Raw genomic sequence first — 20,999 nt, 5'->3', positions numbered from 1 at the left:
GGTTCAGTTCATGTCCGGACAGGAAACTTGAGGTGCTCTGTGTGCCGTACTGTGTGGCACTGACACCTCAGGTGCCGGAGTGGTTAGGCCTGCCACACAGGGAGGCATGGCCACACTAGGGGGCGGAGATGTGGATGGTGTGGGGGCAGCAGCATTCAACATCACCACGCCTTGTTGCAGCAATGCCATAATGAGTATCTGCAGGGTATGGTAGATCCCAGTTACATTCTGCTGATGTTCAGCGGTGGCTGCCATCCTTTCCGCTTCCATCCGCACCATGTCCTCCTTGAGCCTCTGCATTTGTGCCAGCTCATGGCTGATATCGCTGGAGCCACTCTAGGCAGACAGGTGTTCTTCTTTCCGCGTCATGACTCCAGCGATGTCAGTCAGGGCTCGTTGGAGACCATGTAGTGGGGCTACACACCCAAAGATGTCGTCAAGTTTGGTTGCCATGTTGCCGAAGCCCAACCACACCTGTTCTGTGGTCTCCCTCTGGCACTGCAGCACACGGAGTTGGAAGGCCATGTGTTGTTCCTGGGGATCTTGAGGGGGTGCCGGGGCTGTGGACGCCTCCTGCTGGGTGCTTTGGGTAGTGGGTGGGGTCTCCTCGATGCAGCTGGGCTGCCCTGATCCTGGAGGTGAGTTGAGGATGAGGTCCATGATGTCTTGGATGGCTTGGGTGTCGATGCTGGTGTTGTCCTCCTCGTCATCAGTGAAGAGTGACTGGGACTGCTCGGCAGGAGGTGTTGATGGTACATGTTGACATTGAGACAGCATGGCATTTTGCATTGTGACAGTCTGTAGATCTAGGCAAGGGCCCAGAGTCATTGTGGGTGTGCACTGTGCCCTGCTTGATTGTACATGTGTGCCATTGTGCCCCATGCCACCCGTCCTCCCAGTGCTTGGTGGTCACTCACCCTGTTGTAGTTGTGTTATGTCCTGTCGAGCAGTGTCGGATCCCTCGACTCCGGCCACAGTCTCCACACTGAACATTGTCGACACCAGCTCCTCCATGTCATCCAGCTCAAACTGTGGGCCCCCACCTCCAGTCTGCGTTGCTGCCTTCCGGTTGGTGTGGAGTTTCTCCTTGGTCCGCCGCTTGATCTCATTCCATCGCCTCTTCACCTCGTCCATTGTCTTCTTGTGCACCCCGACGGCATTCACCTTGTCTACGATGTCCCACCATATTCCGTTTTTGGTGCCCAATGACACGTTGAAGTTGACGAACAGTTGTTGATGGTGTTCCATCACCTCCATGACTATGATCCTGTTCGCCTGAGGACTGAACTTTGTCTTCCTCTTCTTCTTGTCCTTGCCCTTCCCTGCCCCCGAGGTCCCAGGCTGGTCATTCGTGGGTGATTGTGGGGTTGTGCTCGTCCTCTGTGCCTGCTCCGGCTGCCTCCATGGTGATTGGTTGTTGGTCAGTTTGTGTTTGGGTGTTTTTTATACTTCTATGGTGATTTTTCCTGCCTGCCAGTTATCTGTTGCAGGCCTGGCGCTGCTTATCGCTGGCTTCCTCATTGCCTTTTTGTCCATCACAGGTTTTTTTGCTATTGTGGTTTGTGTTTTTGTCTCCATCGAGGAGGATGTATCGCAGACATTGGCCTCGGTTTCGGCAGACTATCGCATGCTACCGCCGTGTTGTGAATTCCACGTTAACACTGGGTTATTTTACCGTGATGGGCTGCGATGTTGAAAGTTGTGTTACGCTACTCTTGCTGTAGTTATCACACGTTCTTGTGAATATACCTCTAAGAATTCTCGCTCTTGCGGGAGATCATTTTAGGAGTTGGATCCTGCCACATGGAGTTTCATACTTCCTTATGCATTTTTCAGTATAAAGGAATTTTAAAATATAAACTACAAACTGGATACTTTCTGACAGAGAAAAACATAAACCACCAGGGTGTTTTTTCCTATTGGATTTTTGAGTGTACTCTTCAGAAAGGTTCTGTCACCACGATGCATTTATAAAATAACCATACATACAGAAAAATTAACAAAGTATTAAAAGAAATATATAGAAAGAGATGTCATGTATGGGCAAACAATGTTGCTGAGTAAAAAACAAGAAAGGCTTATGAAACTGAAAATAGTTTTTTTTAATCCTATTGAATATATAAGTAAATCAAGCCCTATCCAAACAGATCTTACTTTGAGCAAATGTGACTTGCTCTTGTATCACTCCTGAAATCCAAGAGTAAGCCAGGGGTACTACCAAAGTAATTTAGAGGAAAATATTTATGAATCAGGTACAATATGTTTTTTATGCCTGCAAAGGGAATAGCAAATCGCCAGAAAACCATTGTATGGGAAGAGTGTGCACACACGTATTTCTTAAATAATGTGAATCTTACCAATGAGTCAAACAGAAATATGTGCATTTGCTAAAAGATTCAAATTTCTTATGTGTCTAGATCATTTACTATTTGTGCCACTGTATAACTTAGGGAGTTATTTAGGGTATGGCGAGCAGCGTATGGGCTCTCCAACATATTTAGATGTGTCTTCCTGACTGCTGGAGATCTCTGTACCTCCAGAGGAGCTACTGCCAGGGCAGCTCCTCTTAAAGCACTACAAATTTGCTGAGCGTCCACCATTTCATGCATCTGCACAGCAAACTTTTTTTGTTTTTCAAAATCAACTCCCCTGACCCCCCAGTGCCATCTATTGAGAAAACAGGAAGGACATTAAAATGCAGCGAGAGGCAACATTCGAGTGTGAAAGTGATATTGTCCACTTGGCACTCCAAACTGAACTGATGAAACCCATCTGCTCCTGCCAATGGTCCTCAGCTTCATGTTTGGAGGAAGGTTAGACTGAGCCTGGATAATGTGTTGTTCGTGAACATCCTACCACAGCCTGTGACTGTGATAACATGGGACACTGCCAAGGATTGAGATGAGTGTAAGGAATGTGATCTGAACTGGCTGCAGTGAAAGAGCTTTTACTGCTTTATACCACTGAAGTCAGACGCTGACCAGTGCTTTAAATGGGCCAGTACTCAGAGGTACTGAGTACCGGCACTTCTTGTTTTTGACAAGCTGAGTACCAGCACTTCACCAGTGCCAAGGAGAGTACCGGTACTCAGATTTTTATAGTAGGCACTGGGCTGATGCCTGAGGGCCAGCTGTCGCCCGTTTATTTGGCAGCATGTTGGCCGTTTTGGCTTCTGTATCATTCAGCTGTATGGCCTGCTGGAGGCCTGCCGCAGGGGCAAGTGGGCCTCTGCTCCCGAAGCTCTCATTGTCCTCACCCGCCCCCAGCTGGGCCTCTATGCTGGGTCGTCTTGTTAGTGTATTGCACATCAGCTGCCAGGGGCACAGTGATGTGTGCAGCCTGAATGGGTGGGAGGGAAGAGAGCCTGCATGACTGACCATGCCATTTAACCACTTGGCCTCCCAGTGAGGCCTGACTCACTTGCTCCTGGAAATCCACCCTCACGCCCCTCCACCTGCTGGGAAGTTGGCTGGGATAGGGTGGTGGAGATGGCCTACCCCCTGCCTGCCTTGAGCCCAGGTGAGGTGGAAGGAGGTCTACTGACCATCAGAGGCCTGTATTGGTCTTCCTCTGACCTCTGCTCTACTGGACTCTGCTCATGCTCACGACCCTGCAGAGCGCACTGTCTGCCACTGCAGTGTTGCCTTCTGCCGAGGGAAGAGGAAGGAGAATTTTTCTATCATCATGTCTCACCCCGCCTCTAACCACACCCCTAACTCAATCTAATAAGTACCTGCACTTATTTTTTTTCCACTTAAAGCAGTGACGCTGATATGTTTGGTCCCTTTACTTACCTCAACTGACAGGCCATTACCAGAAAAGAAATGTTAACCTGCAGGACTGTGCTTAATTTGTACAAGTCATAAGTGCATGGGTCTGACGTTTTTCATTGGAGCTTGCCAATAGCTCAGTCAACAGTGGAATCTAAAAGAAGACATGGAAATGAGTTCAAACTCGCCCTGTGTACGTGTGGTGAGTGTGTCTGGCCACTCCCAGAAGGATTTGCGCAAGGGGGAGCAAATAATATACATGTTTACAATAGCAATATGTGTGTGCTCTTTCTAACTGATGTCCATCCAGCCCTACAGCAGCCTCTGGTCTTCAGTCTACTGGGGGAGTTTTCCCTGTGTCCCATATCGCCACTGCACCCTCGAATGCTGGCGTTTGTGGGCACCATGTCTGCTTTGTCTTGAGCCCCTTTCATGTCTTTCTTTTCCACCATCCTGCAGTTCCAACCTCACAACTGCAATTTCTGCTCTCTCACTTTGACATTGACTTCCTATGTTTCTTTTCTTCTTCTCTCTCTCCATGTTTTGCAGTTCTCGCACTTTTTGTGGGTCAAACTTTGATGAAGATGAATTAGATACGTCCCTTTCCCCAAAATGAGCGCTGGTGTCCACCACCTGCAGCCACCAGCATGCATTAAGAGCTGCTAAGCAAAATGAGCACCGAGGGAATACGATTTAAAGAGCTCGACCTGTGAAGTACTCTGGCTGCAGCCAATCGTGACTTCGGTGCTTACTGGGTACGCTGGCAGAATACAGCCAATTAAAGGCACTCAGAATGGTTTTCACGTTTTCAGATTTCAAACTTCAGAATTAATACCATATTTATGGATTCCCTCCCCATGGAGCAGAGCTTTATCGATGCAGTGCCCCTTAAGCTCTAACTATACATTAATGCAGCAGTCCGAATCTGATATTGATCTGAAAATACTGCTAGAAATGAAGGCATTCTGGGGCCATCTCATGGAAACATTGCCCTGGTTCAGGATACCACATCAAATCTATTTACTCTGTTTTTGTTACTAGAGTAATAGGGAACTGGGTAAGTGATATCTTGGCCCCCTTAAAGTTTTGAACCAAGGCAATAACTGCACAACTGACTTCAGGTGCTCTGTATATCTCACAGGAAATTGGGAAATATATTTTCGACATTTAAATGTGAAAGATAGAACTGAATGTCTGTTTGTTTCTAATTTATTACAAAACCTCAAAAATAGCAAACTTGTGTACAATTTGTAGTGACGGTCTAGTCTACGCACGTCACGTCGGCGACGTGACGTGTTGGCGGCCATCACTGGCTGCGCGCGCAGAGCAGTGCGAGTGGCGCGAATAGCGCGAACGGCGAGAGCAGAGCCGGTATGCAGCACAGGCTCGGCGCTCTTTAGGAGTACAATACAAATAAACGTAATTAACGTAACCTGGCTCCTGAGTCCTCATTGGTGGCAAGCAACATCTCTACAATGGCGACGAGGATGGGATAAAGACCCCCCAGCAAGGCAGAACCACCAAACCAACCACACGGACAACAAGGAGAGCACCAGTTGCACCAGGACCACCACACAAAGGACAGAAGAGCAAGAAGACCCTTGTGCACGACAACAGGTACCCTAAAGAGCGCGGCAAAGCCCAGGAACACCCGGGGGGGCAGCACAGAGAAGCGAGAAAAAGGGGGACAGACCCCAGGGACAAGCAGGAAGGGTGCCAATCCACACCGCGGTCCGCAAGACAAGGGAACACGCGCTGGAAAATTCACTGGGGACCGGGGGGGCTGACGCAGGTAGTCCCCACGCCCAAACAAGTGAAGAAGAGCAGGACGACGCACCAGGGAGTCCCAGAAGCCAAGGGAGCGCGCAACCCAAGACCAAGAGTGAGAAAATGAGCGTGCAAACAGGATACGCGATGGCGCCGGTACAGTTTTTGCCTCGCCCCGGAGAACCCCTCATGAAGTGGGAGGACTGGAGAGAATATATAGACAATTTCATAGGTGTCCTGGAAGACGAGAACGAAGAAGTGTTCAAACCCCAGAGAAAGAAACGCATCTTGCTACTGAACCTTGGCCCGGAGGGTCTCCGGATTTACAAGAGCTTAGTTCCGAAACAGAGAACAGCCACAGACGACGATGTGTATGCACACGCACTCGATGACCTTAACAAACACTTCAGACCAGCAGTGTGTGTGTCGGTGGACAGGTTCAATTTCCAACAGAGGAAACAGCGACAAGGAGAAACGGTGGAGGAGTACGTGGCGGCACTGAAGCGGTTAGCGTCCACGTGCAAGCACGACAACTGGGAAGAAGAGTTCATCAAAGACCAGGTGGTGATGCACACCACGTGCACGACAGTACAGGACAAATTATGGGCCAGTGGAGACACCACACTGAAAGAGGTATTGGTCATCGTCAAAAGGGCCGAATTAGCGCGACGATGTGCTGAAGTAACGAGGAAAGAAACAGCGTCCAACACTATGGTGAATAAGGTAGACGATGAAGGACCTCGCAGAGAGTATCAGAACAGGAAGCCAATGGAGAAGGGGTCCAACAAGTGGCAAAGCAACGCAAGCACATCAGGGAAACAAGCAGGGAGCAACAAGAAGCCATGCTACAGGTGCGGGAGCTGGTCGCACGAGGCGCACGACAGGAAGTGCCCCGCATTTTGTGCTAAGTGCCTGTACTGCGGAATAATCGGCCACTACGAGAAGGTCTGCCTGAAGAAGGCCTCCAAAGGCACTGTGAGGTATGTGGGCCAAAGTAACGAAGATCAAGATGACGATACAGAGGAGGATGTGGTCACGGTGATCTACATTGAAGACCAGGTGCTGAGCACGGACGGCAAAGTCCTGGGCAGAGACGGAAGACGAACGATGAAACCAGTCTTAGAATTGACAATAGGAGGGGTCATGATCAGCGTGGTGGCAGACACAGGATCGCCCTTCACTATCATCCAGAGAGCAGTGTGGGAGGAGAAATTCGCACCGCATCTAGGCCCAGAGCTAGAAAAACTAGACATCCGCCCAGTCACGTACAACGGAGACCGAATACCAATGGCGGGGTTCAGACCTTTGACCTTCGAATTTCGAGGCCGGTCAGCATACTGCAAGCTTTACGTATCGGAGAAAGGCCCGTCGGTTTTAGGATGGCTAGATCAAGGCGACCTGGGCATCAAGCTGGATCCGGGAGGCAAAGAACAGATACTACTAACTGACCAGGAGGCGCTGCCCGGTCTTGACAAATGGAGGAGTGAATACCCCAAGGTGTTCGGAGGCACAGTAGGAAGGCTGGAAAAGTTCGCCCACAAAATCATCCTGAAGGAAGACGTGGTACCGGTGGCCCACAAAGCAAGAAATGTCCCGTTGGCTGTAAAGGAAGCAGTACGGGAGGAACTCCAAGACTTGGAAAGGAAGGGGATCATCGAGCCCATCACGTGCGCCGAGTGGCTGGCGCCCCTGGTAGTAGTTAAGAAACCCAATGGCAAGGTCCGGCTGTGCGTTGACTTGTGGGAACTGAACAAGAACATTGTGGTGGAACGGTTCCCCTTGCCCAGAATAGAGGAGATGCTGGCTAGCACCAGGGGAATTAAGTGGTACTCCACCATAGACTTGACCTCCGCGTACCATCAAATAACTCTGCACCCGGAAAGCCGGAAACTAACATCTTTCATCACCCCGTTTGGGTGCTATCAGTTCCGCCGGATGCCATTTGGTCTGGCCTCATCAGCGGCGGTGTTTCAGAAGCTGATGCACCAATTGTTCAAGGATGTCACCGACGTTCAATACTTCCAGGACGACATCCTGGTGATGGGAAGAGACATACATGACCATGACGTGAAGCTTGGAAAAGTATTGAAGATCCTAGAAAGAAAAGGACTCACGCCAGAGTGGTCCAAGTGCCGGATAGGGATGAACTCGGTGAGCTACCTAGGGCATGAGATAGGAGTGCATGGAGTAACTCCTAAAGCAGAAAACGTTAGGGCGATCTGTGAAGCACCATCCCCCACCAACAAGGAAGAGGTCAGGTCATTCCTGGGAATGGCAGAGTACTATGGAAAATTTGTGCAGCACTTTGCCTCAAAGACTCATCACATGAGACAGCTGACAAAAAAAAACACGGAATTCTGCTGGTCAGAGGATACACAAAGGGAATTCGAGGTCATCAAAAAGGAAGTGGCAGGAGCAATACCACTCCAAGGGTACGACCCTCAAGGCAAAACCGTACTGACCACTGACGCCAGCGATAAAGGCTTAGGTGCTGTTCTCATGCAAGACCGAGGGCAGGGAAAGCTGGAAACTATTAGCTTCGCCTCACGCACACTGAGCGAAACAGAAAAAAAGTACAGCGTGATAGAGAAAGAGATGCTGGCAGTGGTGTGGGCTACCACGAGATTCAGACAATTCCTGTGGGGCACACGGTTCCAGTTGCGGACTGATCACAAACCGTTACTGAGAGTGCTAACGTCGAGCGGACACGCAGATGCTACGCCCCGAATATCAAAAATGACACTGAAACTACTTGAATTCAGGTATGATGTGGAACATATATCAGGCAGCAAAAACAAAGTTGCAGACTATTTGAGCAGAGCGGCGGCTATGGGACCAAGTGAGGAAGACAATGCAGGGACAGAAGAGTGGGTAGCACTAATGGAGGATCACGAAAAGGTCATCAGCCTTCAAGAATGGAAACAGGCGTACGAGGAAGACCAGACATTAGAAGAGGTGAAGGTATACATCACCCAAGGATGGCCTGATAAGAGACACACCCGTGGGGAACTCAACCCCTACTTTGAAGTCAGGGCAGAACTGTCCATGGACAACCAAGGAATATTCATGTACAGAGGGGAGAAGGTTGTTCCCCCAACAAGCATCATCCCCAGGCTGCTGGACATGCTACACGAAGGACACCTGGGCATCGGGAAACTCAAGCTGAGGTCCAAACAAGACTATTGGTGGCCAGGAATGGACATAAGAGCAGAACGGCATGTAAGAGATTGTGCGAGGTGCCAAGGTGCTGACAAGACTCTCAAACCATTACGCCCAGCACTGGGTACATTCGAAACACCAAAAAATCCGTGGGAAGAGCTGTCAGTCGACATCCTAGGCCCGATCCTAGACACACAGGGAGTCCAGAAGTATGTGTGTGTCCTAATTGACAAATTTTCGAAGTGGCCAGAAGTGAAGATAGAGGAAACCATGGACACAGAAACAATAATTAAATTTTTGGCAGACACCTTTGTGAGGGAGGGCATCCCGAAGTCCATCCTCAGCGACAATGGGCCCCAGTTCAGATCGGAAAAATGGAACGACTTCATGCAAAGAAATGGCATCCTGGCGAAGCACACATCCATATACCACCCGGCGGGGAATGGCCAAGTTGAACGCTTCAACAGGGTAGTGATGGGGTCAATCCAAGCAGCCATCTCGGATAACAAAGATTGGGAGAAGGACATTTGGCACATGTTGTGGGCTTACAGGATCACTCCCACAGGCACTGGCTATAGCCCCTTTCAGGTATTGCGTGGCCGGGAACCATTCACCCAAGACAATCGGGTGTGGAAAGAAAAGACAATAGTACGCGAATGGTCCCCTGCAGTGGTGCGTGCTAACATAGAGAAAGCACAAGCGGTATACACAAAGCATTACAGCGAGCGGAAGAATGTGCAAGACACAGAACTCAAAGAAGGAGAATGGGTGAGAGTAAAGTTGCCAATACTACAAAGGAAGGGAGAGAGCAAATACAGCAAGCCCATGCAGGTGAAGGAAATTAAGGGCAGAGCGGCCAGATTGAGTGACGGAAACATATGGTCACAAGACCGCATGGCAAGATGCAATAAGATCCTTACGTGGGACTATGGAGGAGTAGACGCAGAGGAAGGAGAAAATGAGCTCGGTCAACAAGAACTTCAGGAGGATGAACCTGCAATGAGAGGAGAAGTACAGTGACAGGTGAAAGCGAGAAGCATCGAGCAAGAGCAGAGAACTGGTGAGAACTGTAGTGACATGAATGGACAAGGAGAGGCACGAGGAAGCAGAAGGAGTGGCGAGGAAGAGAACCACACCACCCTTGTAAGACTGACCCGGAGCGGCAGGGTGGTGATAAAGCCCACAAGGTTCAGAGACTATGATCTGAGCGGCGGACTGTAAGTTACAATGTTTGTGTGGAAAAAAGGGAGATTTGTAGTGACGGTCTAGTCTACGCACGTCACGTCGGCGACGTGACGTGTTGGCGGCCATCACTGGCTGCGCGCGCAGAGCAGTGCGAGTGGCGCGAATAGCGCGAACGGCGAGAGCAGAGCCGGTATGCAGCACAGGCTCGGCGCTCTTTAGGAGTACAATACAAATAAACGTAATTAACGTAACCTGGCTCCTGAGTCCTCATTGGTGGCAAGCAACATCTCTACACAATTAGTGTTGTTCTTTTATTTTTTTTAGCGTTTTGATTAGAATTTCTATGTTAAATCTATTACAAACGACCAATGTTTTATAAACAATAAACGTGTTTAATATTTTTCACAATTTTTCACCAATTATCTTCATAAAAGCATCTGTAATCCGGACTGATAAAAAATGCATTAATTTGTTCTCTATTACCCACATTAAATAATGAATACTACACGATCATAAATTAATGGCAAGCCAAAGTGCCCACCAACCCTGAACCATGCTGGCAAAACAAATTAGTCGGGCATTGTCCACCAGGCATTTGGCTTTTCCAGTGCTTCTTTTGTTTTGGCATGGTTTTTGCAAAACTTTATTGTTGGAGAAGTTGCTGGATCAATCTAAAATCCACTGGCAAAAATATTATAGATGACAGAAAGCACACATTGCTGTAGTGATTCAAGGCACTTAAGGAAACTCCTTTGTGTGTGGATGTACCCCTTGTGAAAGAACAGAATATTGTTGCTCACAATGAAAGTAGGAAATGGCTGAAGTGGGCTGACTCCGTGCCCCATGCAGAATGCTCTAGTGGGCGAAAGAAAAATGTGAATGACAGAAGAGAGCTGGCTGAAACCCTCTAAAAGTAAGTATCATACCTATAATTTCAGTAACACTAATAGGTCTTCACTAACACCAAACCTAAAAACTGCTCAGTTATAAAGGATTTCACATGAGGCAGAGTCATGCATGACTCAGATTTCCAAGCACAGCTATGCACACCAGGTAGCCCATGATTCAAAAGGTGGGCAATGTGGGCATAGTTCAGGTGGATAGAGCAATGTAGATCTTCCAGAGGCTCCTCAGAGGGGTTATATATGTGGAATCAGCCACTCTTTCTAAGAAGACAGAAAATAACACAAAATACATATACATTTTAAAAATATTTATGTAGTGCTAGCCAGGCCTATAGGAGATGTAAGGTAAGCACAGTAAAATACAGTAAAATCTTAGCAAAGGGGACTTTTATAAAGGTTAACAGATAGATGCACAGATTCACGCCAGAAAAGTGGTAATTGTCTTTGTCACCGACCTCACCGAGATATCACGCCACAGTCTGAGAAGTAAACTGTCATTAGGTTATGAGAAAGATGGTGCACAGACTCCACATGTCAGAAACCACATTTACCAGCTTCCACAAAGCAAAGACAAACAAAGGGTAACTTTTATTTAATTGCCAGGAAAACAGAATAACCATGAAGCAACGAAAATGTTTCACAGCGTGAATTTATTATTATTATCATTTCATGTAACCCCCTGAGGAACATGGATGACAGGTCATGCTCATGGGTCATAAATGGTGGTCATTCAGGACACAAGGTCAGTGCCTTGGACCTCCCACTGGCTCATAAGCCCCTGTTCACATATCCAATAACTTTGTGATACTAAACCCATCATTTTCAGAAGATTAAGTTCCAAACCGTGGCATGCCATTGAGTCTTGAATGATCTTAAATCTGTTGGCTAGATGAGAGATGTCATCAGTTGCATACACCCGGACACAAAGCTGAGTAACATCAGGATAATTTTGATACAAGATGTCTGAACTCTTGAGGATATCATCATGAGGTCCTAGGTAGAGATCAAAGAGAGTTGGTGCCAAAATGGAATCTGGTGGTACTCCTTGTGTGATGGTGTCGGAGGCTGGGAAGCAATCAATCAATCAATCAATCAATCAATCAAAGCATTTGTATAGCGTGCTACTCACCCGGAGGGTCTCAAGGTACTTGGGGAGGGGGGTCCGCTACTGTTCGAACAGCCAGGTCTTGAGTTGCTTCCTGAAGGAGAGGTGGTCTTGGGTCAGGCGGAGGTGGATGGGTAGGGAGTTCCACGTCTTGGCAGCCAGGTAGGAGAAGGATCTTCCTCCCGTTGTGGCTCTTCGGATGGGGGAACGGTGGCGAGGGCGTGGTTGGTCGATCGTAGCTGGCGGGTGGGAGTGTAGAAGGTCAGACGGTCGTTGAGGTATCTGGGGCCTTGGTTGTGGAGAGCTTTGTGTGCGTGGGTGAGGAGTCGGAACGTGATTCTCTTGCTGAGAGGGAGCCGGTGCAGGTCTCTCAGGTGTCCGGCGATGTGGCTGTGTCGGGTGATGTCCAGGATGCATCGTGCTGAGGCGTTCTGGATGCGGTGGAGTATTTTCTGAAGTTTGGCTGTGGTTCCGGCGTAGAGGGAGTTGCCGTAGTCCAGTCGGCTGGTGACGAGGGCCTGGGTGACCGTCTTCCTGGTTTCGGTGGAGATCCACTGGAAGATCTTGCGCAGCATGCGTAGGATGTTGAAGCATGACGAGGAGACGGCGTTGACTTGTCTGGTCATTGAGAGGGAGGAGTCCAGGATGAAGCCCAGGTTGCGTGCGTGGGCCGTTGGTTTGGGTGCGTTGCCCAGGGCAGGGGGCCACCAGGTGTCGTCCCAGGCGGAGGGTGATGATCCTAGGATCAGGACTTCCGTCTTATCTGAGTTCAGTTTCAGGCGGCTGTTCCTCATCCACTCGGCTACGTCCTTCATCCCTTCATGTAGGTTGGTTCTGGCGGTTGTGGGGTTGTTGGTGAGGGAGAGGATCAGCTGGGTGTCGTCGGCGTAGGAGATGATGGTTGTGTTGGCGTGCGATGCCTGCGAGGGGGCTCATGTAGACGTTCAAGAGGGTGGGGCTGAGTGATGATCCTTGTGGTACGCCGCAGATGACTTTGGTGGCCACGGAACTGAACGGGGGGAGGCGGACTCTCTGGGTTCTTCCGGCGAGGAAGGAGATGATCCACTCCAGTGCCTTCTCTTGGATTCCGACGTTGTTCAGGCGTTGCACTAGGGTGCGGTGGCAGACCGTGTCGAACGCAGCGGAGAGGTCCAGGAGGATGAGGGCCGCTGTTTCCCCGTTGTCGAGCAGGGCTCGGATGTCGTCGGTGGCTGCGATGAGGGTGGTCTCGGTGCTGTGGTTGGCCCAGAAGCCGGATTGCGAGTGGTCGAGGGATCCATTCGTCTCGAGGAAGGCGGCCAGTTGTCTGTTGACGGTCTTCTCGATGACTTTGGCAGGAAAAGGAAGGAGTGAGATGGGGCGGTAGTTTTTGAGGTCGGTGGGGTCCGCTGACGGTTTCTTCAGTAGGGCGCTGAGTTCGGCGTGCTTCCAGCTCTCTGGGAAGGTGGCGGTGTCGAAGGAGGTGTTGATGATGTCCTGGAGGTGGGGTGCGATGACGGCGTCGGCCTTGTTGAAGACGTGGTGAGGGCAGGTGTCGGTTGGTGATCCGGAGTGGATGGAGTTCATCGTGCGGATGGTGTCTTCGGTGTTGATCGGGGTCCAGGCTTGGAGGGTGGAGGTGGGGGGTGTTGGTACGGTCGTAGGGTGCGTCGGCTGTGTGCTGAAACTGTTGTGTATGTCTGCGATCTTGCTGTGGAAGAACGAGGCGAGCGAGTTGCAGAGGTCTTGCGAGGGAGTGATGTCGTTGTTTCCGGCGCTGGGGTTCGAGAGCTCTTTGACGATGATGAAGAGTTCCTTGCTGTTGTGGGCGTTGTTGTCCAGTCGTTCCTTGAATGCGGTTTTCTTGGTGGTGTGGATCAGCTGGTGGTGTTTTCGGGTGGCGTGCTTGAGTGTGGTCATGTTGTCTGCAGTCGGGTCTCTGCGCCATGCTTTCTCGAGGGCCCAGCAGTTCTTCTTGGATCTCTTGAGTTCGTCTGTGAACCAGGATGCTTTCTTGTTGCCGGGTCTGACGGGGGGGTCTTCAATGGGGCGAGGTCGTCTGCGCAGTTGGTGATCCATCTTGTGAGGTTGCTGGCGGCTTGGTTGGGGTTAGTTGAGCTGGCGGGAGGGTTCTGGCTCAGGGATGTGGTGAGTTGATTGGTGGTGATCTTGTTCCAGCTTCTGCAGGGAAACTGTTGCGGGTGGTGGTGAGTGGTGGTCCTACTGAAGCTGAAGTGGACGCAGCTGTGGTCTGTCCAGTGGAGTCCGGTGGTGTGGCTGAAGGAGATGTCCTTGCTGGAGGAGAAGACGGGGTCAAGCGTGTGGCCGGCGTAGTGTGTGGGGGTGGTCACCAGTTGCTTGAGTCCGAGGTTGGCGAGGTTGTCCAGCAGGGTGGTGGTGTTGCGGTCGTTGTTGGTCTCTAGGTGGAAGTTGAGGTCCCCAAGGAGGATGTAGTCAGCCGAGGGGAGGGCGTGTGGGCTGATGAAGTCGGCGATGTCTTCGCTGAATTGTGTGCGTGGTCCTGGTGGTCTGTAGATGAGGGTGCCTCTGAGGGTGGTCTTGGGGTCGGTGTGTATCTAGAAGTGCAGGTGTTCGGCAGCTGTGAAGGTGTCGTCGGAGTTGGTCGTGATGCGGATGGTGTTCTTGTGGACGATGGCGATGCCTCCTCTGGTCTGGTCGACGCTGTCTCTTCGGGTGATCTTGTATCCGTCCGGGATGGCGATGGCGATGTCGGGCGCTGAGGAGGCGTTCATCCATGTTTCCGTGAGGAAAGCGACGTCTGGTGATGTGGAGTTGAGCAGGTTACATAGTTCCACGGCGTTTCTGTGGACGGAGCGGGTGTTGAGCAGGATGCACTTCAGGTGGTTACTGCTGGTGCTCGGCTTGGCGGGTGCGGTGCAGGTCCGGAGGCAGGAGAACTTGCAGGATTGGCAGGCGAAGGGTCCGTGGGTGCATCCTGGGGTGGCACGGTGGCAGACGGGGATTCGGCCGGTGTTGAGTGCGTTGAGGGTGGCGGTGTCGTAAGTCCGGTGTGTGGGTTGGCAGCTGCGGGGGCCAGGGGGTCTGGCGCTGGGCGCGGTCCAGGCGCAGACGGGCGCAGACAGGCTTGCCTTTGGCGCGCCTTCGGCGCACAATCGGTGCGCCCGCTGGGCGTACGCGCGGACTCTGCCATAAAGGGTGAGTGGGGGGGGGGCGGAGCGAGGGAGGAGCAGCTGGGAGGTGGGAGCGGGGTGGCGAATGGGAGAGGGACCAGGTGGAGAGGGGGCGGTGCCGCGGGGGAGCAGCGGCAGGGAGTGGGGAACGGCGGCTGAAGCGCTAGGGGGTCACCAAAACAGACAAAGGCAGGGGGATAACAGCGGACAATCAGGGGCACAGCACGATAACAGAGGCAAAAAACAGCAGAAATACAATTACGAACGCAGAGATACAAACGCACAAGAGCAGAATCAGGGGCACAGCGGAAGCAAGGTGGCAACGAGCAGGCGGTGGCAGCAGGGGGACCGGGTGACCTCGGGAGGAGCCACGCGGCGGGTTGAGCAACTGGCACTGACGAGGTCAGGCTGGTCACAGCTCCCCGTCGCATGGCCGAGTCCTTAAGTGCCCAGTGGGAGGGAGGAGCAGCTGGGAGGTGGGAGCGGGGTGGTGAATGGGAGAGGTACCAGGTGGAGAGGGAGCGGGGCCGCGGGGGAGCAGCAGCAGGGTGACCTCGGGAGGAGCCACGCGGCGGGTTGAGCGACCGGCACTGACGACACTGGCAAGTTTTCAATATTTATCTGCAGACATAGATTGATCAAACATAAAGAAAAATTGCTCAGAACCATGCCGTAAATTCCTGTGAGGTTCCTGAGTGTATTAATGCGCGTGGTCCAATTGATCATATTGAAAGCAGCAACTTTCCCCTGTCAAGAATGTGTAAGCCATGATGAACCACTAAGACAATCTGGTTAATGCATCCACGTCTGAAACCCAATAGCAATTTACCCAGGAGATCATCATCATAAATGTGGAGTCTTAATTGTGAGGCTACATGGCTTTCGAATAATTTTCCTAGTACCAGCTATTGGTTTCATCAGCAATTCTTTTCTTTTAAATGAATTTTATACATTTGGAAGATGCAATGTAAGAGAAGGGTGAGGGGGTTGGACAAGGTAATGCAGAAATGTTGCATTCATAGTAGGTAACTAGGTTCTGCTTAAGAGTAACCCCGGGCAAAGCAGTACGCTACGTTCGCGTAGTTTGCGAAGTTTGTGCTACTTCGCACTATGCGAACTGCACATAGCACTTGCAAACATGCATAGCGTAGTGCAGCGGTCATTTTTTGCTTGCCCGCGGTCCTCAATGTCAAGTTGGTGACCGCGAGCAAGCAAAATTACATCCTCGCAAGACTTTTTCCTTGTTCGCGATCAGCAACATCAAGTTGCTGATCGAGAGCATGGAAAATAAACCTCCCGACGTGATTCTCAACGCGGGGAGGTCAGGTTTCTCATTGCGAGTGGTCGCGCATGCTCGCGACCGCCCGCGATGAGAAACTACCAGTCCGCGTTGATAAAGCTGCAGCTCGAGTAAAAATCTACTCGAGCGGCAGAAAAGTACACCTCGCACTGTGCAAGATGTCGTTTTCAATGATTGCACAGTGCGGACAAGCATCCGGCACTGTGCAATCATTGAAAACAGCATCTTGCACAGTGCGAACATGCTACTACGCAGTTCGCGTAGTGCTACGCATAGCTCGCGTAGTGCGAAGTGCACTTTGCATAGCTACGCTTAGCGCTACTTTGTGAACTACGCCCACCCCTACTTATGAGCCCATACTTGAGACAGACTAGAGTCACGGGGAGCTGTTAGGTTAAATGGTGTAATAAAGGTAGGCTAGACAGTTAGAGTATAGGAAGGATGACAAAGAAGTCAAATCACGATTAGAGAAAAGGATACAGTTCTTAGTAGGAGGATTATCATAGAGGTTTCGGAACAACGCCTTCCTTTCTGGAGTGCCTGTCCATACTTGTCTTGACTTGCTTGTTTAGAGTCAACATGTGAAGTCCACGTCGATTGCAGATTTGGTTGGAATGGGTTTTTGCCTGTGATCTCGCATTTTTCTCTATGACATTCATATCAGTGTTCCACCATTAAGACAAAAGGAAGAATTAGCATCTTTATAGAAGGCCATAATTTCTGAAGGTCTATTGCCGTGAGTAGGTCAATACGTTTTATTCTACTTCTGAAGATGTGTGGCTATGGTGGGTGTGATACAAGAACATCATTGTCAGAATAATCTTTGATATAAATCGTGTGTCCTAAATATCAGCCACAAAAATGTCAGTCTATTGGAGTTAATAATACAGAATCTACACCAAAAGGGACAATATTTTTTTAAGTGACGCTTAGATGATATTTCTGCATGTGATAGTCTGACATGCAACCATTAAGGAGCGGCTGGATTTGTGGGAGGATGATATTGACAAGTCATTCAATGTTGATGTACTCAATTGTACCCTTCCTTTCCCTAAAGCACCACCGAGAGTTCTCGCCTAGTAAGCTAGTTGTGTGAAGCTCACTTATGACCACAAAGTCGTTTGCAGATTGAAATAAATCTATTGATGATGAAGGCAGATTCAGCGCAGCTGTTGGCTCTTTTCCAGATGTGTTCCTTTACTTGTTCCGATAGTGAGCTTATTCAGGCATGACATGGCAGGGGGTACTGAAGTTGGCAGTATGTCTCTTACTAAATTCAGAAATAGAAGCCCGTTTTGCCCTAATATGGGGTGACTGTTTCACTTGTGAGAAGTTATTTCAGCGTTTCTGTTAGAAGTTTAATAAGCAACTTACCTTGGGACAGTGTCAGAAAATGTCTTTCCTCTTTGTTGTATTGTGCTGTCAATTCTTAAAAAAGAAGAGGTGCATGATCTTTGAGGAACTATGATATGGCGTAGACTCCTTTTGCTGTTGATTGGCTCCTGAAAGGGCAATACATAGTTGTCTTCAGTTTTTTTATTGAACCATAACAAATTGTTAAACAATTTTGATTTAGCCTGGTGTTATGCTTTTAAGGCATAGCTTGGAACGTGTTGTATTTCTATGTTCAGTTGTTGTTTATTGAATGTGGGGCTCCAAATCTAGTCAGTTGATTCAGATGTGGCCATGGAAGTCCACATTCAGGTATGCGCTCAACAATAAAACCTATCACTTCTCAATAAAGCTTGTTGCCTTGTCCTTCACAACATTTTCTAGCAATAAATTGGCCAGCGAAATATATGGGCATCCCAAGAGGTGGTCAAGATCTGATGAACCCAGTGTTTGTGTTTTAACAGCAAATGCCTGTTGAGACCTTTTATGTGCATTGAGGTGGAGCAGAACTGCAAATTTCTCATCACATGACTCATTTTCACCCTCTGTGACTTTTCAGTGGTGCTCGCTTCTTCAACTTTCACCCAATCATATCACCTGACCGTTGCGAGCCACTTTATTCTACTCTATGCCACTGCATGCCACCCCAATCTACTCTATGCCACTCATCTCTCCACCACTCTAGGCCACTCCACTTTGCTACTTTCCACTCTGTGCTACTCCATGCCACTCCACTCTACGCCATTCTACTCTATGTCACTATCCACTACGCCACTCTGTGCCACACCACTAACCTTTAGCCATGCTGAACAGCAGGCACTCTGCTGTGCGACATGGCTAAAAGACAAGACAATACTTTGTTTAATGGGTTCATTCCTGTGTTCTTAAAAGAAACCTTTTTGTGCATTTCACCAGTCTGTTTGAGGTGTGTGCGACTTTCTCATATTCTGAAAGCCGAGGTACTGTCACGGTGCATACAGGAGCTGTGATGCCTACTGACCTTTCATTTACCAGATTTAAAGATATGCTGGAGGTCTATTTAAAAGAATATGGGGTTTCAGCCAAACAAGGTGCATGCATGCCTTAGAGTCGTCATGTGAAATTTTAACAATTTAAGCTCATAATGAGTGTCCCGATACTAGCCAAGGAATCTCCTCGCTGAGTTACTTAAACCATGGCTTTGAACGCTGGTGTGTAGGTAATACTACGTATTACAAGGTGTATCCTGATATTTCCATTAGTAATGAGTATCTATTGGGTGAATTCTCCAGTAATTGCCAGTTTCTCCCGAGTTTCGCTTGTACATCTCAGATATTTTAGCAGCTGATTTGCCCGCATGAAACACACAGAATCCGCAAAGTTACCACAAATATTTAAATTCCAACCATGCTGGTAATGCCAGCCCCATCAGAATTATAGATGCACTCATAATGAGTTAATAAGTGTTAAATTTTATTCAAACCTAATTATGATATAAGGCTATTACATCACTGAATACATTACATGTGTCTGACGCAATACTCAAAACTGATAACTTGAATAGCAAACCTGCTGCAAAGTCTAGAAAGGATCCCTTGCATTCCTTCTTTCAGGCTTCATTTGTAATAAAGCAGCCCATGGAAACTGGAGTTTAGACCAGACAACACTGTTCAGCTGTAAATGTATGTAAATGTATTTGAGCTTGTAAAGCGCACTGCTACCCGTCCGTAGGTTTCCTGGCACTGTATAACTCTGGGGAACCCGTCCTGGCTTTCCCTGTGGGATAGTCCCTGCTGGGAGTCCCCAAGGTGGAGCCAGGCATCCCCGGAATTGATGGGGCCGTTGTGGAGATTAGGCAAGCTAATGCCCAGAGTTGCCGAGTGGAACCCCTGATTAGAGTAAGCACCGAAGCAAGAATTATCGAGTCCGCTGACCCAAGTCCACGACCCTGCCGCATCGGGAATTGAACCCTGGTCCCGGGCCGACTTCTGCTCCCGGGTCTGCCGCCTCTAACCAGTGAGCCACACTACTCCACAGCTCATAGTGATATCTGAAAGGAACCAAAATTACCTTCGAGAAGAGCTTTTGCAAATAGTCCACTCCATAGTAGATCACTTTCCTTCAATGTCAACCACCTCTCCCAGTTCCTGCGTTGTTCTATGTAGCGCTATTGCTTCCTTTACATTATCTTCTGTTCATAATGATGCCTGCAAAATTAATAAATAATGAAGAGATATTGCTATATCTTTCGTAGGATGTGTCTCCATGATAGCCGTGTGACCAAGCCTGAGGGAGTCCCACACTGCAGCAATAGTCATGTACTAGTTGATCATTCATCTAGGAGGTTTCTAAAAGGCCCACTGCAAAATTAATTCTCTCTTAGGCTTCTTCACTGGCACTACAACACTGTCTGTGGAGGTCACTACCATATTTATTTATTTACCCTTGTATCCGCTTTACAGTCCACCCTCAGGGCATCTTGTAGCTCCTTTGAGTTACTGAGTGGCGGATGCATTCGACCTATCACTATTACTTTGCTGCCAGTAGGACAACATGTACTTCCTCAGTTTAATTCTGTTTTAAAGTCCTCATTATTAGTGCTTCAGATTTGGTGTGTTAATTCCACACCCTCAGAGTTAGGTATATTGAGGTTACCATAAACTTCCGGGGTGTGGAATTGCTTGGAATTAAAGGTTGTATCTTAAAGTTGCCTTTAGAAATGAGGAATCACCATGAGAATTGGTAATTTGAAGTTCGAGGTATATTGTATTTCTTCTAATTCAGATGCTCTGTCCATCACCACCCCCTTTTCTGAATCGTTTTGGCCACTATAGGAGTGGAAGGGTATGCTCAGACATGAGTCCCTTGCTCACTGCACCATCAGGATTCAAGCAAGCCGGGCCGAAGACGGCTGCAATGCCAGAAACCGGTCCCCGGAAGCTTGTTTCCTTTCCAGTAAAGAATTGGCTTGGTAGTTTGGTCTGCCCTGTTCCCATGATGCACTGGGCCAGGTACAGACTAATTTGCATGTAGCCAGGTTCTGAACTGGGATGGTGCAGTGAGCTAAAAAACAGTGATGGATCAAGCCCTGATCTTTTGACTGGGTATGAGTGTTCTGCTTAATTCAGATGCTCTGTCCATCACCACCCCCTTTTCTGAATCGTTTTGGCCACTATAGGAGTGGAAGGGTATGCTCAGACATGAGTCCCTTGCTCACTGCACCATCAGGATTCAAGCAAGTCGGGCCGAAGACGGCTGCAATGCCAGAAACCGGTCCCCGGAAGCTTGTTTCCTTTCCAGTAAAGA

The 20,999-nt window shown here is 49.2% G+C and overlaps 1 long non-coding RNA gene across 1 annotated transcript in view; it reads right to left on the bottom strand.

The window, feature by feature from the left end:
* Positions 1–19,892, bottom strand: part of LOC144761348 (uncharacterized) — a 120,881-nt gene extending 100,989 nt beyond the window's left edge. The window contains exons 1-2 of the long non-coding RNA XR_013595679.1: positions 19,764–19,892; positions 17,697–17,824 (exon numbers count right to left, since the gene is read on the bottom strand). This is a non-coding gene — a long non-coding RNA (uncharacterized LOC144761348). The remainder of the gene's footprint in view (positions 1–17,696; positions 17,825–19,763) is intronic.
* Between the last annotated feature and the right edge of the window lie 1,107 nt (positions 19,893–20,999).

This window comes from Lissotriton helveticus, chromosome 6, assembly GCF_964261635.1.
Source record: "Lissotriton helveticus chromosome 6, aLisHel1.1, whole genome shotgun sequence".
NCBI lineage: Eukaryota > Metazoa > Chordata > Amphibia > Caudata > Salamandridae > Lissotriton > Lissotriton helveticus.
Note: the sequence above shows the minus strand (reverse complement) of the source record. Positions and strands in the feature narration are given on the sequence as shown.